The sequence below is a fragment of the Pan paniscus genome, chromosome 2 (assembly GCF_029289425.2).
Source record: "Pan paniscus chromosome 2, NHGRI_mPanPan1-v2.0_pri, whole genome shotgun sequence".
NCBI lineage: Eukaryota > Metazoa > Chordata > Mammalia > Primates > Hominidae > Pan > Pan paniscus.
In genome coordinates this window covers 72,377,943-72,403,304 of record NC_085926.1, presented here as the reverse complement: position 1 = coordinate 72,403,304, position 25,362 = coordinate 72,377,943, and the positions used below count along the sequence as shown (strand labels likewise).

The 25,362-nt window shown below is 37.2% G+C and overlaps 1 protein-coding gene across 1 annotated transcript in view; it reads left to right on the top strand.

Annotated features, from left to right (window-relative positions):
* RYBP (RING1 and YY1 binding protein) overlaps positions 1-25,362 on the top strand; it is a 73,829-nt gene that overhangs the window by 1,248 nt on the left and 47,219 nt on the right. The gene's annotated exons all lie outside the window — the stretch shown is intronic.

Below are 25,362 nucleotides of genomic sequence, written 5' to 3'. Positions count from 1 at the left end.
GAGTGTATTAAGTGTTGGGTGAAAAGCCTTGTGTTCACTAAATGATTTATGGGAGGGAATTTTTACAGGTTTTCATTTTATTTCAAACGGACACTGGATTTATTTGACACTTGTGTCTATTGGCTTATTGGTATTGGCTGGGGAAGAGAGGAAGCAGTACTATCGCTATGGATTGTAGGACATAGATGTTTTATATTTTTGCCATGTGTAGAATGGTTTTAATTTGCCTGTCCCGAGTTACTTTTCTCTTGTCTGAGAAATTTAGTGGGGGTAGTAAGGCTGGCTGTGCTTTTCCTGTCTTGAGCTGCAAATGTCTGTTACTTTCTTGCACTTGAAAATAAATGTCGGTATTTGATAAAGTAAGTGCATTTTGTGGGAGGCTGAGCTGTCAGTTTTTTTTTTCTTTGACTAGCTTACGTGGTGTGGTGATGGGGGACGATTTTGTAAAATGGTGAAATGAGCAGTGACTATGTGGAAGTTTGTGTTTAAAGCTCTGTGATGATGAAAAGAATGTTGAAAGAATTCCTTTTCATTTTGATGAAGGTCGTAAACTGCATGTGATGTTAAAACGAGTTGAACTACTTTAGATTTAACATTCATAAATACTTGGATAAAATGTCAAGACTGATGTAGTCTTTTGGTCATCTTTTAATTTATGTCTGAATTTGTTTCATTGGCGTTAGAGTTTGAAGTTAAACTGTTCTTGGTGTCATTTAATGAACAGGCATTGGGTGTGTGTGTGAGACAAGAATGAGTTTTTGGTGGATCCTTTAGAACATTACAGTTGATTGCCAAAAGTCTCATTTTATCAGGTACTTATTTTTGAATTGGTAACATTTCAGTGTGACTGTGTAGTAGTACTTCACAGTTCCAACTGGATATTGTTCTTTGATTAGATGAATATGTCATGTTAAGGTTTCATTGGTTTATTTATACTTGGGATTAAATAGGATTATTGGGCAACCTAAAATAATCTAACTCTGAGATTAATTGGCCTAATTATTGTTTCTGTGAATTGCACTCTTTAAATGATGAGACCTTTGAATAAAAATAATCAAAAACTAAAAATATTACTCCATACGTTGTTTTAAGAAATTTTTGTCGGTGTTTTGTATTATCATGGAATATATCTAAAGTAAAAAACACGCATCAGTAGTTTCATAGATTTTGTTTTGCTGTCTAAAATAGGGAATTCCATCAAATGGCATGAAAGTTTTTAGAAATGTATTTGTTATTTAAAGCAGTAGTGATTGTATATTATTTATGAGTAATGTTTTTTACATGTAGAAGCCCTCAGAGGCCAAACCTCTTTATTGTGGTTTTGCTTTGAGTGTTACCGTAGATGGTGTTCAAGTAAATGATTAGGAAACTCCTAAGAACTTGAGAACATTACTGGTGAAGAGAAACGTAAACCAAATTCAAAAGTTTATGTCTGATATATCGCTGGGAATGATTATCTCATAATGAAGTGCATTTCAGCTTTTAACATGTATTTTAAAAAACCTTACTCATCAATTTTCGGAAGCACATGGAAGGTGTTGACTTTTAAAAAAGGTATGTATGTATGTTTCAAGTATTTTCAGAGCCGCAGAAGACTGTTGAAACTTAGTTAAAACTACTGAATTATTTACAATGAAAATATTTTAGAGTCTATTCGGGAACAGGGAAAGGCATCTACTTTAAGGGTCTTCGAGTAATTTTCTGATGTCATTTAATAGAATTTGAATACAGATTTAACAGGTGTGAGGACTGAAAACTGTGTGCATTCATGACACTCTTAGCTGGCCACAGTTGGTTTCATTTTGGTTATTGTCAATATTTTGGTGTTTTAGATCTATTCAGAAGTCATCATTGGTTGGAATGCAAATAACGTTTTGGTTTTCCTACATTATGAACAGGTTTTATGTGGAGAAGTGAGTTTGACAGGTTTTCATCCTATCCTGTCTTGTGTGTTAACTGTTGGTTAATCCCTTTGTGATACTGGTTACTGCCATGTTTTTTCCTTGGCCCTCTTGTATTTTTTTTGTACCTCAAAAGTTTGAGTATGAACTTGACATTTTCTATCTTGTGTAGTTTTAATCAGACTTGGTATAGATTGATGGCAGTAGAAAACTTGTGTTTTGGATGCTGGGTAATAGGCAATATTTGTGATTTTTAGAATAATTTGTTTCGTGGCACAGAAATTGTATTTTATTGCTCTGAGCTGGTGTTATGTATTTTAACAATTCTAGCTAGTTGGCTAGCCGGTGGTTATTTTGCAGTTTTTGATCATTCTCATCACTGTCACCATCATCTACCAGTCAACCAAGGAAACCACCTATGACTTAGTGGTAGGGCAGTATGATAGAGAACTATATTTGCCCTTTGAGGGTAGAATTGTTATTGCTGATGTGATTGGGAAAATACTGCCATTCGTCTAAAGAATACTTATTAAATTCATAGGACATGAAAGATGCTGCTGAAGGGATTGGAGAGAGGAGAGGGGAGTGTTAAAATGTTGATAAGCCGTGTATGGGAATGACCATAATTCCAATTATAAAGTCTATACGGAAGCAGGGGTCTGACTTAGGGAATCAGTTAGAAGGATTCCTTCTTCTCCACTTCTTTTGGACAAGGAGAATTACAAAATCACCTGTCACCTTTTCACTATTACCATGTACGTCAGATATTTTTAGTTCTGCAGGTGGAATTGTTAAGGTGATTGAGAATGAGGTCTTTTTTTTCTTTTTGGAGCAGCAATAGAGCAGAATGAAAGGTGAGATGGTCTTAAGGAATCTGTTAAGGGAAGAAGGTGGCCTAGGCTGTGTGGAGGTTCAGGGGCAGCAGGAGAGATCTATATTTTAGATGTATTATCAGTATGTGTTGGGTGTCTTTGGTTTTTTGATAAACTTGTTTTTCTAACTAGACTGTCCACTCTTTATGCCTTTTCTGGTTATATATATATCCTTTTGTTTGGAGACAGGGTCTTTCTCTGTCACCCAAGCTGGAGTGCAGTGACATGATCATGGTTCACTACAGCCTCAACCTCCGTGGCTCAAGCGATTCTTCCACCTGAACCTCCTGAGTAGCTGGGACTATGGGTGTGCACCACCACATCCGGCAAAGTTTTGTAATTTTTGTAGAGACAAGGTTTCGCCCTGTTGCCCAGGCTGGTCTTGAACTCCTGGCCTCAAGTGATCTTCCTGCCTTGCAGGAGTGAGTGATAATTTACTTATAACACCCATTGTAAGTCTGCAAATCAGTGATTTCTAGTCATTTTAAAGAGTTGTGCAGCCATCACCGCAACCCAGTTTTAGAACATTTCCATCATGTCAGATGGTTTCCTTATATCCGTTCTGTAAGTCTAACAACAGAATGGAGAAGTCATGGGCAACAGGTTGCTTCCCTACCATGCTGATGTACCCTGAGCCTTTCAAGGTAGAAAATAAAAGTGCATGTTAGAATGTGTGTGTAAGGTGGCAAGTGCCTGGGGGAGAAACACTATGCCTTTCTTAAGTGGTAAAGTAGTATTTCCCATCCTGCTTTGCCAGTCTCAAGAAAGAGGATACCAGCTTTTAAAAGTAGAAGAAAAAAAACTACAAATGCATGAATGTACCCAACTGTGTGTGTGTGTGTGTTTTTTTTCTTTGTATTTTCCACCTTCCTACACTTCCAGCTGATGTTTTTTTGTTGTGGTGGTGGTTTTTGTTTTTGTTTTTTTTAAATGAAGAGACAAGGTCTTGCTGTGTTGCTCAGGTTGGTCTTGAATTCCTGGCCTCAAGGGATCCTCCTCCCTTGGCCTCCCAAAGTGCTGTGATTTGCCCAGCCCCTAACTGTTGTTTTGTTAAGTTGCATTTCTCAAGATTGGGCAGAGTAGCTTCCTAGACTTGGTGATTTAATTTTACTTTTCTTGTCTTGTTATTTCTCTGCATTCAATATTACCTTAATTGTAAAATAAAAATTACCAAGACATTGCTGAATATAGTTGTTGATTAGTGTTCCCTTGATAGTAGTCCTGCATTTTTACTTTCAGCTACTGCTTAATCACATTCATTTGCAAAACTGGAAAATTTTTACTTTGGCTAATTACCATAGGTTTAGAACTTTCTGGTCTTCAGCTCCAGAAATGTATCGCTGTGTTGAGATCATGTTTTATTTCATCCCTGTTTATTTGAATACTGCCCCTCTGAAAAGCTGACTGTTTTTGGAGCTTTTATAGACAAGTATGAGTGAGGAAATTACCTTAGGTGTAGAATAAAATTGTGTAGAAATAATTATCTTTGAAAAAATTTGGTATTCAGGATATTGAATTGGAAGTGTTGAAGCAGCTGTTTTGTGTGTAATATGTTTCTCTTGTTTGAGAATTTACCAGTTTTTTGCAGTTGTAGCTTTGAACTATCCATTCCCCCCTTAAATTTAGATACCCTGACAACCAAAAATCTCTTGAATTGTCATGAAGTACTTTAGTAGAAGTTTTATGGAAAAACACAACATAGTTATGATCTTTGCTGGAAGCTTCAAAAAGGCATCATCGTATGATGCTTTTTAGGTAGAAAAACTCCCAGAAGTAAGATAAGGTACCTACACTGGGCAAAGCCCAAGCCTCTTACTCATATTTCCTGGTAATCCACAGCAGTGGTTTTGCTCCTTTCATGACATTGTTTTTGTTGTAGTGTTTGTCTTTCATAAAGATTCTCCATAAAAATATATAAAAATTACCTGTCTTCCAAATCAGACTTTTATCAAACCTTCCAAGCTGAAAGCTGGTACAATTTAAGATCATTTTACCCAGGAACAGAGTAATAATTTATTTTGTGTTTACTGTTGCATTGGACTTACTGATTTATTGGTGGTGACTTGATCTTATGTGTACTCGGTGACCTTAAAGTAAATTACCTGGGTAGTTGTGGTCATTTGACAAGTTTTTATTGAGCACACAGCCATTTGCGCTCTTGGTGTACAGTGGTATAAAGACAGACCAGGTCCCTGTTCTTACGGAGCTTAAAATACTATGGAAAGGAAGAGAAAATAAACTAACAGAAAAATAACAATTTCAGCTGGCGACAAGTGCTACGAAGAATTTAGAGAAGGGTAAGGAACTACAGAGTGATGAGAACTGGGTGGAGTGACTGCTTTATAGACAATGTTGAGATAATGCATTTAATTTTTTAGGAAAAAGTAATGCTACTTCCTTTTGGAGCCGGGGATAATTCTTACGTAGGTTTACCTGTGCCATTTAGCTCATTTGGTTGGGGGACAGACAGCTTTTAGATTTGGAGCCCTTGTGCGTACGCTGCTAAACTTATAAACTTAGTTCCGTGTTGTAGACTAAACCTAGGCCAGCTAATTTACTAGTATTGTTAGTCATTAGGGTGGGAGATTATGAATGGATTCACTTACATATTATTTATTCATGTGGCATATATTTGTTGTGTATTTCAGTAGGTGCTGAAGAAAATTCCAGGATTAAGAAAAACTTTCTCAAGTAGCTGTAGTTTACCAAAATAGTTATCAGAACTCATTTGGTTCATTAGGACTTTGAGTAAATAGTAGGTCTCTCGTGTCCTAAATGACTTGAGCTAATACATTCTGCAGTCTTTCTGGCACTTCTTTTCTCTTTTGCCTCATCGCCCATGCTTTTTCTCTTTGTGGCATCTTCTGTGTTACTTTTCATAACTAGTACTCCCACTTCCCTTTTTACCTATAGATACAAACTTTTTCAATGGTCGCATACATAGAAGTGCACAAATCGTAAGTATAAGGATTTGATAAAGTTTTGCAGAATGAGCATATCTTTGCCACTAGCACCCAGATTGATTTTTTTTTTTTTTTTGAGACAGGTATCTGGCTCTGTTGCCCAGGCTAGAGTGTGGTGGTGTAATCACAGCTCACTGTAGCCCCTACTTTGAGGCCCAAGTGAACTCTCACCTCAGCCTCCTGAGTAGTTGGGACCATAGACATGTGCCACCATGCCTGGCACATTTTTAAGAGCTTTTTTTTTTCTTTTTGTGAGACACGGTCTCCCTATGTTGCCTAGGCTAGTCTCTTAATTTCTGGGCTCAAGCCATCCTCCCGCCTCAGCCTCCCAGAGAGTTGGTATTATAGGCATGAGCCACTGTGCTGGCTTGCACCTAGATTCTTAAAGAGAACATTACTAGAACATTACCGGAAGCCCCTTGTGCACTGTCCCCTGTGGGCCACTTCTCCCACCCCATTCCTGTCTTTTAATACTAGAGATCAGTTGTGCTTGTTTTTGAAATTTATGTGAGTGGAGTATACTGTGTATACAGTACACAGTAAATACTGTATGTACCACTGCGTATATACAGTATACTCCACAGTGAGTGAAACAAGCCAGACTCAGAAGCATACATACTGTATGTACCACTTTGCTTAGTAGCCACAGTGTATGCACCGTGGTACATACATATACTTCTGAATCTGGCTTGTTTCACTCATGAACTGTGCAGGATTCATCCATGTTGTTGTGTGCAGTTCTTGCTTATTTTACCAGTCCGTTTTATCCTGAGAATATCTTTGGCATTCAACTCTGCATGCAGACCCTTCCTTACACGTTCTAGAGAGAGGACCTGTCTTCACCCTGTGTTTATTACCCACATACTTGAACAGCTGTTTCCTCCAGGCATCATTATGCAAAAGGAATGAAACCCGGTTTGTGCAGCTTTTTTAGAGGACGTAAAAGGAGTCAGCTCTTGCCTCTCATCAATAGTATTGTTTATCAGTCATTTCTCTTTTGAGGCATTGGTTGAATAAATGGGAAAATTCCTGCTTTCAAGGAACTTAGCAGACTTGTTGACCGATAAGACCATAAGAAGAAAGCCAGTGAAGTACCCAGTGATGTGAACGCCATGGTATGAGCAAGTACATAATAGAGACCACAAGTGCTTTTTAGAAGTTAGAGATAGTCATTCTCTGGGGCTTCCTCAGGAAAATCCTCGCTGAATCTGGGATCTAAACTGGGCCTTATGATTCTTGGATGTAAGGTTTGTTGTATAGGTTGATACAAGTTACTTATTAATAGTTGTTTGCCCCCCTCCCTTTCACTATCTTTAGATAATGATGTCCACATCATTCACTGTCTTTAGGTGATGATGTCCACACCTTTCCACATCTCCTCAGGAGCTGGTGATTCCCAGATACTATTTGTTAACCTGCATCACCACTCCCATGCACATGAACACAGGACAAACAAATCCAGCTGCTTCCTGGCATCTCTACTTGAACAACTTAAAGGCAATTCAGATCCCACAGGGTGAAAAGCTGAATTCATCTATCAGAGTGTTTTCTAAAATCCCAAGTAGATTATGTCCCATTCCTGCTTAAAATGATCTCCTGATTCTCATTGCCTTTTGGATAAAATCCAATCCTGAGTATCAACAAGGGGCTTGTGATTTGGTCCTTTTCTGTGTCATTCTTTAGAATTTCTGGAAGCAGCCTATCATCGCTCCATCTGCCCTCCATACACAGCGTTTGTGTGTGTTATGCCAAACTGCTTGGTGTTTTCCAACCGTGGACCATGATATCTCACTTCCTTAACCTTACCTTCATATGCTTTTCCTTTGTGTCTTCTTCTGAAATGCTTCTTCCTTTTGTCCAGGCCGACTCCTGTTTGTCTGAGACATGTGTCTCAGGAAGCCTTTCCGTTCCCCTCCAGTCATTCATACCTCTGTCATAACACATAGACTGTATTTTTAATTTGATTTCCAATCTGTCTCTTTTAGGTTGTCACCTTTTTTGAGGGCAAGACCTTTTTGTTTCATGGCTTTAGTTTGCTGTGTTTGTTACAGTGCCTGGCATTTGGTAGGGGTTGAGTAAATGTATACAGAATAAATGAAGACTGGGAGAAGGAGTTCCAGTTAAGAGTTCTAATAAATAACTGTTTTTTCAAAATCTTGGGGCTTTCATCTTGTGTGTTGAATGTTACTGGATTAGGGGGAAGTTGTCTTTATGAAGTGTGCCATTTAAACTAGTATTCCTGTTTTTCTGTTATAGTTCCCTACTCCCCGCCCCACACCCCCTCTAAAAAAAAAGTACTAGAAGTTACACACACAACTGTAGCCTTGGAGGCTGTAGGCAGTGCATTTAAAGTACTTCTGGAGTGGTTTTGAGCTTCAGAGCATTGACACACTTCCCTAAATAACTGTGACAATTCTTTCTATTTGCTGTTGCCCATCGGTGATTTCAGTGGCCAGTAGTCATATTGGAAAGTCTGATAATAAAGCAGGGGATCAGTCATGTGGTACCAAACCAGTTGTGGGGAATGTTAGATGTGTTAAGATGTGATAAGCAACGACATTCCTGTTTGTCAACTGGCATCTATGGCGGTTTAAAAATGGTGGCAAAACCATTTTGAGTATTGTTGGAAATGTTATCTGTTCTGCCATGTTAATATACCTATAAGTTGATAGTTGCATCTTGTACCCTTGATAGTCATACTTTGTACATTGTGTATGCCACTATTCTGTTGAGTAATTTGGATTAATTACTTTGGAGATTGAAGTCTTGACTCATTCACTTCACTCATTTATTTAGCTGTATTTTCAGTTCCATGCAATGAGTGACACAGACTGTGGTGCCAAAAAGGAATTCTCAGTAAGGGCAATGCACATAAATTACTGTGTTACTCAGAAATCATGAATAGTTGAAATCACAAGGTAAATGGTAAAAATTTTGTTTTTAAATAGGATTAAATATGACTTTCTCTCCTCCTTTCTCCCTCTGTCAATTTAGAAAATCTACTTAAATTGTCCTGTGGTTGGGAAAAGAAACTAGTGGAAGGAATATGTTAAAAAAGCATCTTTCTTAAAATGTATTCAAAATATTTTTCTCTACAATTTAAGAGCATTAGCAAATACAACCTAGGATGAAACTTTAACAGCCTTTGAGAGGGACAAGAAATGAAATTAAGGGTGATATATGATGCCAGTATCATCGGTGTATTGGGTCTCATAATACATACAATACATGGTAGTTAGTCATAGGGAGAAAACAAACCTGGTGGCTGCTTTCTAAGAACAAACCAGATTTCTTGTGTAGCCATGTGGTTTAACTGTTCTTGTCCTTCTTTTACAAAACTAAACAGGTTTAGTATCATAAGTGCTACAGAAATAGTCAAGATTGCAATAATTAGGAATCTAGCTCGAACTACCTTAAGTCAAAAAAGCCAAAAATTTATTGGCCCACGTAGCCAATGAGAGAAAGTTGATGTTTAAACTCAGGGAAACGGGAAGAACTGCAAGAATCAGAACTCCTGTCACTTGACTAGTCCCTAGATTAAAACAGAAAAACAAATAAACAAAGGTCACCCATCATCCTGCCATTCAGAATTATTTATTGAGCAGTTTGTTCATTGGACTTCACATATTTGAGTAACTATGGTTTTCCAGGTGCTTTGCTTTAATAATGATATTTCATTGAATTTTCAAAACGATGGTTCCCTATGGGAGTGGGAATTATGCTATGTGTTATATGAAACAAATTGAGTTTGATTTTTAAAGGCATGTATTCTGGCCTGTTGGTTGATAGAGTTCATTTTGATTTCTTCTTCTAGGGGAGAAGTTTTATGAACACTTAATGGTTTTAGAGTTCTATTTGTAGAAAATAAAGATAAAATCCAGATTTCTTTCAGGATTATTTTCATTTTGGGAAGAACCAAAACATTGGATTCTTAATATCTATAGCATGATTAACTTTGCCCAAATCTTCCATTAAAGAATAATTATGTATACAAGAGAACCCACACTTAATATTTTTGTTCTAAATTTGTTTAGAGTGCTGGTTCTCAAACTTTAGCATGTTATCAGAATCACTTGGAAGAAGACTTCTTCAACACATTGCCGAGTCCCATTCCCAGAGATTCAGAAAATTAGATGTTGACATTTTCAAAGTGAACTTAAGAGAAGTAAGTGGTCTACATTTATAGGAACCATGTTTTTGGCATTTGAGGTGATGCCTTAATTGATGAAAACATTGTGCAAAGTATAGGAGTGTTTATAAATTAGGGAACCATATCAATTAAACTCTATCTTTTTGCATTCTAAAATCATCTATCTTGCATTATTAGCACTTAGGATTGGATTTCAGATATGTTTAAAAAAAAAAATCTAATTTCTGGCTGTGATGTGGTGGCTCATGCCTGTTATTCCAGCACTTTGGGAACCTGAAGCAGGAGGCTTGCTTGCTCACAGTTAGGAGTTTGAGACCGGCCTGAGCAACAAAGTGAGAACCCGTTTCTACAAAAATAAAATTAGTAGGGCATGGTGGTGCATACCTGTAATCCCAGCTACTTGGAAGGCTGAGTCAGGAGGATCCCTTGATCTCAGGAGTTCGAGGCTACAGTCATCTATGACTGCGCTCCTATACTCCAGCCTGGATGACAGAGCAAGACCTGGTCTCAAGAAAAAAAAAAATCCTGTTTTTTTTTTGCATTGCACAGCGGAGAGATGGAACCAGGTCTTATAATCAGTAAACCAATATTCCAGTAAAAAGCCTGCAAAGAATGCAAATAAGTAATAAAATAACTACAAATTAAGTCAGTAAATATGAGAAATGTATAGCCTTCCCATTACTCAAAGGAATACAAAGTAAGATAACTTTTTTTTTTGGCAAATCAAGTTTTAAAGATTAAAAAAAATAACTTCAGTGAGACTGAGAGATAGGCATTCTCATAGACTCTTTGCGAGTATGGGAATTGATTTACATTTTCTGACTGCCAGTACGGCAGTTAGTATCAAATGCCTTTGAAATATTTGTACCCTGTGATCCAGCAACATAACTTCTAGGAATTTGCTTGACCTGCGTATAAAAATTTCTGTTACGAATTACGTCATTATTACAACAAAAAATTGAAAATGACTTAAATAGGGATCATTAGGGAATTGCCAAAATTATGGAACCACCATGATGGAATATTTTGCAGCTGTTAAAAATGTTTGGTAGGTTTTCATACCTGTCTTTTTTTTTTTTTTTTTTTTTGAGAGGGAGTCTCGTTCTGTTGCCTAGGCTGGAGTGCCGTGGTGCGATCTTGGCTCACGGCAAGCTCCACGTCCCGGATTCACGCCATTCTCCTGCCTCAGCCTCCGAAGTAGCTGGGACTACAGGTGCCCGCCACCACACCCGGCTACTTTTTTTGTATTTTTAGTAAAGACAGGGTTTCACCGTGTTAGCCAGGATGGTCTCGATCTCCTGACCTCGTGATCCGCCTGCCTTGGCCTCCCGAAGTGTTGGGAGTACAGGCATGAGCCACTGCACCCAGCCCATACCTGTCTTTTTTTTTTTTTTTTTTTTTTTTTAAAGTTTTCAGATCTGCCACACATTGCTGGTGAGAATATAAAATCATACATTCCACTTTGGAAAATAGTTTGGCAGTTTCTTACAAAATGAAACATATACTTACCATATGACCTAGCAGTTGCCTCCTGAGCATTTACGCCAGAGAAATGAAAGCTAATGTTCACAAAAAAACCTGTCCACAGCTTTATTTGTAATAGCCCAAAACTAGAAAAAACTCACACGTTCTTCAGTAGGTGAATGGTACATTCATACTATGGAATACTATTCAGCAACAAAAAGGAACAAACTATGGATACATAGAATAACTTGGGTGGACTCCTGGGGCTTTATGCTGAGTGAAAAAAGCCAATCTTAAAAGGTCTCGTACTATAGGATAATTTCAAGAATTAACATTCTTGAAATGACAAAATTACAGAGATAAGAGAACACATTAGTGGTTGCCAGGAGTTAGGACTAGTGGCAGGAGGGAGGGAGATGGATGTAACTGTAAAAGGGTAGCAAGAGGAAGATCTTTGTGGTGATGAAGTAGGTTTGCATCTTGATTGTAGTGGTAGTTACATGAATCTAAACGTGATAAAGTGGCATAGAACTATATGCATACCTACCAGTGTCAGTTTCCTGGTTTTGACATTGTGTTATCAAGAAGGTGCACATGTTGGGAAACTGGGTGGAGATTACATGGGACCTCTGTGTACCATTTTTGCAACTTCGTGTGAATTTGTAATTATTTTCAAAATAGTTAAAAATGTTGAGAATATGTGATGATAAAGGAAAAGGTTCATAATCAGAAAAACAAGTTACAAAATGATAAAATTACATGAAACTAATATTTCATACCATTCATACTAATACATATACCTGGAAGGGATGACTGATAAAAACCTTAACTCTGAGATGATGGATTCTTTTTTGTATTTCTGTAGTGTATGTGTGGATGAGTCAGTATCACTTTTATAGTTGGAAGAAAGCAGTTTTCCTAATAGGAAATTTTTAGAATTAATCTAGTTTGGAATATTTAAGTGACAATGTGTTTTTACATTAAGGGATTAAAATTTTTATCGGGCACACTACTAACTTAGTATTAAAACAGCTGTTAAGATTGGAAAGTATCTGAATGTATTCTTTAAAATGTATTTGTAAATTTAAAATTGTTTCGTACTCTTCATATATAAGACATTTTGTGTGATGTTCTAAATCAGTGCTATTCAAAAGAAATATATTGTAAGCCACATGTAATTTTAACTTTCTAGTAGTCACAGGAAGAAAGTAAATTAAGCAGGTGAAATTAATTTTAAGAGTATGTTTTATCGAACCAATTATATCCAGAATGTTTTTTTAACATGTAACCAGTATTACAGTGAGATAGTTTACATTCTTTTTTTCAAAGAAAGTCTTCAAAATCTAGTGTACATTTTAGGGTTACAGCAAAGTTTAGTTCAGACTAACCACATTTCAAGTGCTCAGTAGCCACCTTTGGCTAGTGGGTACCATATTGAAGAAGAGGATGAGTAGTTGGGAGTGAGGGCTTTGATGTCAGACCCAAGTTTGAGTAACAGCAGCTCTGCCATTTGCTCACCTTGTGACCTTGGGTATGTTACATGAACTTGTGCTTTTGTTTTTCATTTATAAGATAGGGATAATAACTTCTCCATAGCGGTATTAGAAGGATTAAATGAGTCAATGTAGGTAGCATGCTTGGCACAGGACTGGGCACAAAATATGTACTGTAAATAGTATATGTTACACAGTGGTAATTTTTTAAATTCCCATATATTGTGTACTGAATTGAATGAGTAACCATTCTAAAAGTGTGACTGATTTCTTAGTAGTAGTAGTGAGTAAATATATAAGCAGTACATGAAATAATCCTTACTTTTTACAATTAAAGTTTTGGATCCTTTTAAATTATGACTGATTGAATAGACAAATATTTGAGTACTCATGTGCAAAATATTGTACCAGCCACTTGAACATTTAGAAGGTAGATCTTAAGATGATATTCTCAGATACTGTATATTTACATAAGTACTTGACATTTTGCAGGCCACTTTTGTGTCTTTTTTTTTTTTCAATTAATACTCAAAGCAATCCTGAGAGATAGTTGTTACTCTAACTTTCACAATTGAAGAAGCTGAGTTTCAGAAAAGTAACTTACTTGGTGTCATACCCAGTTAATAGAATAGAAGACAGGTGATTTAATTAAATGGACAAATTTAATGTGATGTTTAAAGTGTTTCAGCTACACTCCTTTGATTCTTTCCCTTCCAACTTTGCCATCTTTTCCAGGACCATTTAAATTAGAGGAGGACAATAAGATGTCACTTGAGGAGTTACCTTGCTCCGAATTATCCTGAGGTTATTAGCCTATTCAGATAAGCTATAATGTAAAAAGTTAACATAAGCCTGTATAGATTAGATGATTTATTTTGCTTGTTGCAGTGTTTCTCTTTATAAAGTTGAGTATTCTTCATCCTGTCTTTTGGATACATATACCTATAAAAACGGGCCAAGAATATGCATTTTGTGCTGACTGCCTTAAAATCGGATTCTTTGAAGTGTAGTTTGTCGCTTTACTTATTCAGAAAATTACACAATTCTTTTAGGGAACTGCGTGCCACCATTAAAATCACTAGTGAAAGGCAGTGAGTTTGTGAATGATTGACTTTCCCAGGGCAGTGGTGCAGTGGAAGGCACTCGTTACCTGGGCAGAGTTAGATGGAGCATATTTCATTAGGCGTTCAGGCTCTGTGTTCTAATGTGTAGATTTTGTTTTCACTGTATGCGTTGCTGGCTTTATTTCCAGTTTCTTCTCTAGTTAAAATATGGAGGAAGTCACAGGACATCCAGTTTGTTCTTGGGTACTATGGGACAAAATATATGACAGTAAACTATCAGCTCATCTTGGCAAGTACTTTTGGTGTGGACCACTGAAGCATATTTGTAGGAAGGGAGTTACATTTTGGTGCTCAGGATGGGAGTGATGGTAGTTTCAAAGATTTCTATTTTGGAAGAGGGATCTCAATGCCTAGGATTTCTGAAAAATTTCACTGTACACAGTTTCTGCTATTGCAATTACGTTATAAATAAATGCTTTAATTATAAGATACAACTTTATATGTGTAAAGATGTGTATACTAGGTTGAGATTTAAAACCGTGGGTTGCAATTAAAATAAAAGATTCCCTGAAATTCATGGAACTGGACGATGTCTTTCCTTTCCTTCTTTATGTTTTTTTAAAGACAGGGTCTCGCTCTGTTGCCCAGGCTAGAGTGCAGGAGCATGCTCATAGGCCACTGCAGCCTTGAACTTCTGGGCTTAAGCAATCTTCCCATTTCAGCGTCTCAAGTAGCTAGGACCACAGGCTTGTGCCACCAGGCACAATTTAATTTGGTTAATTTTTTTTTTTTTTGGTAAAGATGAAGTCTTGATATGTTGCACAGGCTGGTCTTGAACTCCTGGCCTCAAGTGATCCTTCTGTCTTGACTTCCCAAAGTGTTGGGATTACAGGCATGAGCCACTGAGCCTGGCCAGAACTAGATGATGTCTATGTCTTTTCCAGTTCTAAAATACTGTGCTATGTCAGTTTGGGCAATTTGTCATACAGTAAGATGACTCTTAAAATTTTACAATGCCAAGTTACTTGTCTACAAATATATAGAGAAGATAATTTGTCATTTATTCTCCCCCAATGTGTTGTATAGATATTCATGCGTTTTGTGACGACTTTTCTTTCTTTCTTTCTTTCTTTTTTTTTTTTTGATGGAGTCTTGCTCTGTTGCCCAAGCTGGAGTGCAGTGGTGCGATCTCGGCTCACTGCAACCTCCACCTCCCGGGTTTAAGTGATTCTCCTCCTTCAGCCTCCTGAGTAGCTGGGACTACAGGCGCCTGCCACCACGCCCAGCTGATTTTGTATTTTTAATAGAGACGGGGTTTTGCCATGTTGGCCAGGCTGGTCTCAAACTCCTGACCTCAGGTGATCCACCTACCTCGGCCTCCTCCCAAAGTGCTGGGATTACAGGCATGAGCCACCGTGCCTGGCCGCATTTTGTGACTTCTGAAGAGGAAAGCTTTATCTTAAAAATTTTTGATAGTGTTATTTATGTGTAGCTGAACGGTTTTCTTATTTAAGTTATAATTAAGGTTTTAATTTTGAAATCTTCATTCAGGGGTTAACATATCTTTGCCCCATTCTAAGAAATTAAACTCAATGCAGACTGACCAAAGACAAGATTCAGTCAATCTCCTTTTCAGGATCTCTGAGATGAGGGCTTCAGGACAGAACACCTGGTGTGGAAGGCTAGTGTTTTCAAGTATAAACAGGTGTACTGCAGCCCTAAGGCTGTTCTTACTTAGACCTTGGTTATATTAATTAAAAGAATGACACTGATACATCTTTTTTTTTGAAAAGTGTTTTTATTACTGAAGTGGTTAATACTGAATCATGCTCCATAGCAAAGCTTGGTTCTAATAGAACAGGTGTACATTGGGTGTTTTTCCTGCTTAACATTTTTTGATACCCATCCCTAGCATTCAGTCTGACACCAAATTCTGCTGACTTTATTTGTCCAGTATCCCTGCTGCGACTACCTTAATTTAGGTTCTCATTATATTTCATTTTTTATTTCAATTCTTAATTACAAGCCTGTATTGCCCAGACCTGTACCATTGCAGTAGCCTTGAAACTGTTCTGCCAAGTCTAGTCTGTTGTGCTGCCTAGAGATATCTCTAGAAAGCACATAGATCATGTAGTGTGCTTAAAAAACCCTGGATATACTGCCTCATTGCCCAAAGAGGTCTTGCCCTTCTTAGCATGCACTTTCTGGTCAAACTGTTCAGTGTTCCCTGAACATGTTCTTTTATGCCACTGTGCTGCCTGCCACATGTACTTCTAGAACTGCTTGAAGACTTACCTCTTTGCTACCGTGGTAAATGCTAGCTTCTGCTTCAAGACCCAGCTCATGGTAACTCTTTGGGGAAACCTTCCTTGATTCTTTTTTTTTTCTGTGACAGGATCTTGCTTCTTTGCCCAGGCTGGAGTGCAGTGGCGTGATCAAAGCCCACTGTAGCCTCAGAACTCCTGGGCTTACGCAATCCTCCCACCTCAGCCTCCCAAGTAGTTGGGACTCTACAAGCATGTGCCACCATACCCAGCTAATTTTTTTCTCTTTTTTTGAGAGATGGGGGTCTCCCCCATTTTGTCCAGGCTGGTCTTGAACTCCTGGCCTCAAATGATCCTCCCACTTTGGCCTTCCAGAGTGCTGGGATTACAGGCATGAGCCATTGCTGGGCCTTGATTTTTGTCTTTTGTGATCATTGAAGCACTTTGTGATATACTTATCGTACCACACAATCATTTTGTACTGGAATTTCGTGTTCACATTTGCTGCTCCATATCCGCCCCGTATGAGGCTCTCAGGGATAGAGACTGTAACCTGTTGTTGAATCTTTAGAGGCAAGGTCTTACTATGCTGCTTTTGTGTTCTTCAAATGTATTTAGAGGGCAGTCTGTTCTTCTGATTTCTTATTTAAAATGTTTACTTTTTAAAATAATTGTGTGATATATTGGCTAACCCCCTGCAAATAGGTTTATTCATTTAAAACCTTTGGGAAATGCCTTGGAAATACTGCTACACTACTTTCCTTTTTCACTTCAGTTTCTAGTTTTACTCTGTGCATCATCTCTTTTGTTAAGATGATTCCCTTGATTGTCTGTCTCTCTTTGAAGTTCATGCCTGCTTTTCTGTTCATAACAGATACAACAGTTGATTGCTAAATAGGATTCTTCTGAAGCACTGTCTGTTTTAAAACGGTGATGCCTCTTAGTAGAGCTCCCATAGAATGCCTTCCGAAGTTCTCTTCTGCTCTGTACTCTCTGGCTGAAAGTTTTAGAAACAGAGCGACTAGAGTGGTCTAGGGTCAGAATACAGTGTAAGGAAGCAAAGGGGTTGAAAATTGAGAAAATCGTGAAGTCTGTATTCTTCATGAGATTTTGCAGCTGAATAGTACTCAGAATAGTTGTAGTTCTCTTGGGCTAGATAATTGTTTGAACTGATAAATAATTTAGATACCGGAATTTTCTCTCTCCTTTTTCAGGAGCCACCTCCTAGATAATCTTCCTCTTCAGCTGGTACTGTTTTATAAATGAAGCCTCTGAATTGTTCATTAGTATTTTCAGACCTCTTTTATCTAGTAAGTTTTATGAGAGAAGACATTTTTCCTGATGAATTGGAATGTTTTGATTAAAATTTTTTTTTATGTTTTAAGTTAATTTATTAGACATTAGTAAGCACTTAATTTTTGGGGCACAGTATGTGTGGAGACTAATGCTCAACTACAAAGTTAGTTTCTCAATAGATGTTATGTAGAAACTTCTGTAATCTTCAGTACCTAGTTAAAAAAAAATTAGAATTAGGAAATGATCTATATAGAAGTGAATAAATTTAGTACACAGTGACTAGATCCCTAGATTGGAGGATTTTTGCTAATTTAATATTAGATTTAATCCTAATAGTTAAATCAACTGGTAATGCCATGAATAATTTTGATCCTTTTGTGGTTTTGAAAGATGTATTTTCAGAATTAATTTTATTACCCTCATAACATGCTCAGAGAACTTTGGTGTAAAGATAATGCGTTGTTTTTCTTGGTGGCCAATACAATCTTTTAAAGTGTACTTTTTAGCTTAGGTATCCCTGGAAGTTTTTGTTCTCAGTTTAATGATCTTGTCAAGTAAATACCACCTAATTATCTATTCCTATTCCGCTATCATTTATCCAGGCAATAGAGTTTTATATTAAATAATGCTTTAGGAATGAGAGATTTATTTGTAATTCCTGTTCAGCTATCTTGTCTATAAAGCAAAATTCATACTTACAGTAGTTTTTATTCTCTAACTTCTCAGTTAATAGGCAGTGTGGTGAAGTGGAAAAACCCTACAAACTAACACAGTGACAAATACATCCTGGATATTTTTGTGTAGTTCCCTTGTCATTTTAACTTTTCTAATCTGCTAATGAATCAGACTTTAGAGGAAAGAGATAAGAGCTGACCTTCTGACTTCCTCCATATAACTGAGTAAACCTATCTGGATTGTAGATTTCATTTCATTTCTTTTTTTTTTTGAGATGAAGTTTCACTTTTGTTGCCCAGGCTGGAGGGCAATGGCAGGATCTCAGCTCACCGCAACCTCCGCCTCCTGGTTCAAGCGATTCTTCTGCCTCAGCCTCCCAGGTAGCTGGGATTACAAACATGCGCCACCATGCCTGGCTAATTTTGTATTTTTAGTAGAGGTGGGGTTTCTGCATTTTGGTCAGGCCGATCTCAAACTCCCGACCTCAGGTGATCCACCTGCCTCAGTCTCCCAAAGAACTGGGATTGCAGGCATGAGCTACCACGCCTGGCTGTAAATTTCATCTATAAGAGAGTGATACTTGTGGTGTTCTTGTGTTTATATATTTTTTCCTCTAAGAAAGTGGGCTTTTTGACTGATGGCTTGTTCTTTAGAGTCATAGTATCTTTAGTGTATAGATAAACCAAAATTCTTCTATGTTTCTGTGATGGAGGACATAATTTGACCTTCAGGTTAGTGAATATTTGCATTGAGTTGTGCAATATTTCTATGTATATGAATGAACACATATCTGATTCTTGTCACAGGCTGTTTAGAATCAGAGGAAACAAGGCTTGTTGGTCTCTGCTGCTTTACTGCAAAAGCAATGTGAGAGTGATGAATGCAGAACAATTAGTGTAGCTGCCAGTTTTCAGTTGTCTTATATGATTGGAAAGTTCCTCATCTAAACACTAATTTATTTTAATCATTAAACTTTTCATTATTTTCTCCCTCAGAGATGCGCCCCCCCTCAATCAAAAACAAAAACCCACCCAAGCCCTAAAATTAAACCAAAAAAAGACTTCTGGCAAATAAAGTTGATTTGCTTTTCTTCCCTTACCTCTGGCCTTTGAAGATTCAGAGACTCAAAAGTAGTGAAACAAGTCATACTTCTCCCTATATCCTGCCCACAGAAACTTTCAGATGACATGAAGGAAGAAAGAACTAACTAGATAGTTGACTTTTGAGTAAACTCAGGCTTTGTTTCTTCTCTATCTTGTGGTAGATAAGAAAGACTTTGGACCAGATACTGGTGTGAAGATAAGAAGAGTAGGATTACTTTATTGTTGGGAATATGGGAAATATATTCAAAATATATGAAGCTGTGTTCCAGTGTAAATATGCTAGGTTGATTATCTCTTCCAGTCATCATGAAAACTACTTCATGCCTTGGTGAAACTGGCAACATGGGTTGTTTCTGAAGAGATACATGTTTTAATTTATGAGGTGTATTTTTTGTGTTTGTGTGTGTAATGGTAATGATGATATTCATACTGGATTTACTGCTACAATGTTACAATCTATTGCCAGTTAAAATTAGCCAGGAATGAAGATAGAGCATTTTGAAAATACAAGTTAGTGGTAAAATACTTTGTTGTACAAAAATAGAATTTATTTGTTGCATTTCTATACTACATCATCAAATAATATTAAACAGTTGGATTTTATCTCCTGGTAAAACTTGTCTAAAGTAAATGCTGTAGACTAATGTGTAATTTTGAATTATTTAGTCTCTGTATTTAAGAAAATCCAACAAGTATTATACTGCAACCAGCATAAAAACACAGCATTTGCCATCCTTATTTAAAATTTTTCAGCTTTATTAAAGTGTAATTGGCATGTAAGTAACTTCACTTTTAAAATATTACCTGGGAAACTACCACTGTGAAGATAATGATCACATCTGTCACCCCTAAAAGATTTCTCCTGCCTTTTGGTAATTCCTCCTTCCTGTTCCTTTGTCACAGGCAGCCACTAATCTGCTGTCACTATAGATTAGTTTGCATTTTCTTGAATTTTATATAAATATAATAGTGTATGCGGTTTTTTTTTTTGTTTGTTTGCCTTCTTTCAGTTATCATGGTTATTTGAGATTAATCAGTGTTTATTTTGTTATTGCTGAATAATATTCCATTGGGTGAACAATCTGCAATTTAACTGTCCCTTCACCTGTTGAGGGACATTTGAGTTTTTTGCAGTTTCTAGCTCTTACAGATAGAGCTGTTGTATGCATCCCTAAACAAGTCTTTGTGTGGACATATGCTTTTACTTCTCTTGAGTAAATACCTAGGAGTGGAATTGCTGGGTATTTTTAACTTTTTAAGAAATAAGCTGTTTCTCAAAGTGGTTGTATCACTTGAAATCCTACCAGCACTGTATGAACTCCAGTTTCTTCATATCCTTGCCAGCCTTGATATGGTCAGTCTGTTTAATTTTAGGCTGGTGGCAGGTGTCTAGTGGTAAAGTAGCTCATTGTGGTTTTATCTTCTGTTTCCCTGATAACTAGTGATGTTGAGCCTGTTCTCACGTGCTTATTTGCCACCTGTATTTTTATTTATTTATTTGCTTATTTTGAGACGGAGTCTCACTCTGTCGCCCAGGCTGGAGTGCCGTGGCGCAATCTTGGCTTACTGCAACCCCTGCCTTCTGGGTTCAAGCGATTCTCCCACCTCAGCCTCCCGAGTAGCTGTGTCTACAGGCATGCGTGACCATGTCTGGCTAATTTTTGTATTTTTAGTAGAGATGGGGTTTCGCCATGTTGGCCAGGCTGGTCTCAAACTCCTGGCCTCAAGGGATTCGTCTGCCTTGGTCTCCCAAAGTGCTGGGACTGCAGGTATGAGCCACTGGGCCTGGTGGCCCCCTGTATATTTTTTAAATGTCTTCATATTGTTTACTCATTTTTCAATTTGATTGTTTGGCATTACTGAATTGTCCTTTATCCTAGATTCGTGTATATATTTTGAGAGTGTCTTTTGAAGAGCACACTTAACTTTTGCTTTTTGTGTCATAGTTAAAAAAAATCATTACCAAACCCAAGAACACTAAGATTTTCTCATAGCTTTACCTTTAGAAGGTTTATAATTTTAGCTCTTATATTAAGTACTTGGATCCATTTCGAGGTAATATTTGAATACATATTTCTAAGGGTGAGGTAAGTTCATTTTTTTTTTTAAACGTACTGCTATCTCATTGTCCTGGCACCATTTATTGAAAAAAATTACCCTTATTGAAGTGCCTTTGTATCTTTGAAAATCAATGGGCTGTATATGTGTGAGTCTCTTCATTTTGTTTCATTGATCTTTCTTTACACCAGTACTATTACTTAAATAATGTAGCTTTATAAGTCTTGAAAATTAGGAGAAGTGTAAGACCTTCAATTCTTTTTAGAGTTATTTTGGATATTCTACATCCTTTGCATCTCCTTTAAAATGTTATAATTAGCTTGTCAATTTCGACATAAAAGGGATGCTGCTGGCATTTCTATTAGGATGCATTGCAGATATAGATACATTTGGGAAAAACTGAAAATCCAAAACATTGGACTCAGTATTCCAATCCATGAACATAGGTATCTCTGCATTTATTTAGGTTTTCCTTCAGCAGTGTTTTGTAGTTTTCAGTCTCATTTGTTAGATTTATCACTATTTCATATTTTCGATGCTGTGTAAATGTTACTATTAAAATGCCAATTTCTGGTTGTTTGCAGGTAGTTTATATACAGATTATTTTTGTATATCTTGTTTCCTGTAACTTGGCTAAACTTAATAGGTTCTAGGAACTTTTTTTTTGTAGATTCTGTAGAATTTTCTCCATAGACAATTTTATCTTTGAATTGAGACAATTTTTACTTTACTTCCAATGTGGACACCTTTTATTTCTTTCGCTTGCCTGTTGTGCTGGCTAAAACTTCCAATACAGTGTTGAATGGAAGTTTTGAGAGTGGACGTTCTTGTATTAGTAAGTGTAATGTTAGCTGTAGTAAACATTTAAATAGGTTTAGGGAATTCCTTTCTGTATTAATTTGCTGAGGGTTTTTTTTTCCTTAGTCTGGGTCTTGCTCTGTGGCCCAGGCTGGTGTGCAGTGGTGCAGTCACAGGTCACTGTGGCCTCAAACTCCTGGGCTCAACCTGTCCTCCTGCCTTAGCCTCTTCAGTGGCTGGGACTAATGCACCACTATGCCTGGCTAATTGTTTGGGGGGCCAGGGGGGTGGAGATGGGATCTCACTGTATTGACTACACTGGTCTGGAACTGGCCTTGAGCCATCATGCCATATCTGGCTTCGGCCTCTCAACGTGCTGGCATTACAGGTGGGAGCCATCGTGCCCAGCCCACTGAGCGTATTTATTAAGGAACAGAAGTTGGATTTTGTGAAATATCTTTTTCTCCTGCATTTAGTAAGACAGTCATACAATTTTCCATATAATGCTGGATTACATTGGTTGATTTTTGATTGTAGGAATCCTAGACCAACTTGGCATTCCCAGATTAAATCTCACTTTGTCATGATGTATTTTCATGATGAATAATCCATGTTGGATTATTTTGTTAAGAAAATTTGCATCTGTCGTCATGAATGACATTGGTCTGTACTTATTTTTTACCTTCTAGGCTATTTGTCTGGTTTTGGATTCACGGTAATGTGGGTCTCATAGAATGAGTTGGAAAATGTACTGCCCTCTTCACTTTTCTGGAAGAGTGTGTGAAGAATTGAAATTTTTTTTTTCCTTTTTTTTTTTTTTTGAGACGGAGTCTCACTCCATCTCCAGGCTGGAGTGCAGTGGTGCAATCTCGGCTCCCTGCAACCTCCGCCTCCTAGGTTCAAGTGATTCTCCTGCCTCAGCCTCCCAAGTAGCTGGAGCTACAGGCACCCGCCACCACGCCTGGCTAATTTTTTGTATTTTTAATAGAGACGGGGTTTTACCATGTTAGCCAGGATGGTCTCGATCTCTTGACCTCATAATCCACCCGCCTCGGCCTCCCAAAGTACTCGGATTACAGGCGTGAGCCACCGCACCCGGCCTGAAATTATTTTCTTAAATGCTTGGTAGAATTTACTAGTGAAACCATCTGGTCTAGGATTTTCTTTCTGGGGAGGTTTTACTACAGATTCAATTTATTTAAAATACATAAGGGTATTCAGATTATTGATTTATTCTTGAGTGAGCTTTGGCAGTTTGTACCTTCCAAGGAACTTAGGAATTTGTTTGTTTTATTGAAATAGTGTTCATGAGATTTCCTTATCTATACCTGTAGAATCTGTAGAGATGTCACTTCTTGTTTTCATTGGTGATTTGTGTCTTTGTCTTTCGATGAGTCTGGATTATCAAGATTTTATTGATCTCAACAAGCTTATGATTTCACTTTTTGTTTTTGTTTTGTATTTAATTGATTTCTCATGTGATCTTTATTATTTTCTTTCTTTTGTTTATGTTGAGTTTCATTTGCTCTTCTGTTTTTAGTTTCTTAAGGTGTATACTTTGCTCCTTGGTTTGAAACTTTTCTTTTTTTTCAATATGGGTGTTTGGCGCTGAAATTTTTTCCCTCAAGTTCTGCTTTAGTTGTAACTCACAAATTTTGATATTTTTGTGTTTTCATTTTCATTCAGTTTCAGATGCTTTCTAATTTTTCTTTTTTTTTTTTTTAATCTTATGGGTTATTTAGAACTGTCATTTAGTTACTAGATACGTGAGGATTTTCCAGATACCCTTCCGTTTTTGCTTTCTAATTAAGTGATGTTCAGCTTTGTTACTTTGGTGCATAAACATTTACAATTATGTCTTGATGAATTGACCCCTTTTTCATTCTGAAGTTAACCCACTTTATCCCTCGTAATAGTATTTGCTCTGAAATGTACTTTGGCCAATATTAGTGTAACCACTCCAGCTTTGTTTCGAATAGTGTTAGCATGGCATCCCTTTACTGTATTTGTGTCTTTGTATTTGAAATGAGTTCCTTATAGGCAGTATGTAGTTGGGTTTTGTTTTTCTAATCAGATATCATAATCTCTGCGTTTTAATTGTGGTTTGTAGACCATTTGTATTTAATGTGATTATTGACATGATGAGTTTTAAATCTACCATCTTGCACTTTGTTTCCACTTTATTTTTGGCTTTAGTTGTTTTTTTAAATATAATTTATGTCTTTTATTAACTTACTAGCTATAACTGTAGTTATTTTATTTATTTATTTATTTTGAGACAAGCTCTTGCTGTGTTTCCCAGGCTGGTGTGAAGTAAGGCAATCTGGGTTCAGTGCAGCTTGGACCTCCTGGGCTCAAGCAGTCTGCCCACCTCAGCTTCCTGAGTAGCAGGGATTACAGGCACATGCCACCACACCTGGCTAATGTTTTGTGGTTTTTTTTTGTAGAGACAGGATTTTGTCATGTTGCTCAGGCTAGTCTTTAACTCCTGAGCTCAGACGATCCACCTGCCTTGGCCTCCCAAAGTGCTGGGATTACAGGGATGTGCCACTGCTCCTGGCCAGTTATTTTAGTTGCGTTAGTATACATCTTTAACTCAAATCAGTTTGCCTTTAAGTGGTATTACACATCTTCACATACAGTCTAACAACTTTATCAAAGCTCCTTTTTTCCTTCTGGCCTTTGTGCTGCTATTGTAATACATTTACTTCTGCATATGTTGTAACCCTCCCCACAGTGTTGTAATAATTTTTACTTTAAGTAGTCCGTTATTGTTTAAATATTTAAAAAAAAAATTTCCCACATTTTTATCATTTCTTGTGCTCTTCATTCCTTTGAATAGATCCACATTTTCATCCAGTAATATTTTTTTTCTACCTAAGGGACTTTGTTTAATATTCTTATAGTACAGGTCTGCTGGTGATTACTTTTTTAAAAAGTTGCAGATTTTTCGTTTTGCCATTTTTCTGGTAACAGCTTTATTAAGGTATAATTCACATATTATACAGTTCATCCATTTAAAGTGTAGAATTTATTGGTGGTTAGTACATTCACAAAGTATGAACCTTTGCCATATTTTGTTACCCCCTCTCCCCAACAAGGAATCCTGTACCTTTTAGCGGTCACCCTCCAGCCTTCCCCAACTCCCAGCCCTAGGGAGCCTTTAAAATAGTATCTGTCTCTAAAGATTTGCTGTATCTTAGAATTTTGTATAAATGGAATCATACAATGTTTGGTCTTTTGTGACTGTCTTCTTTCAGT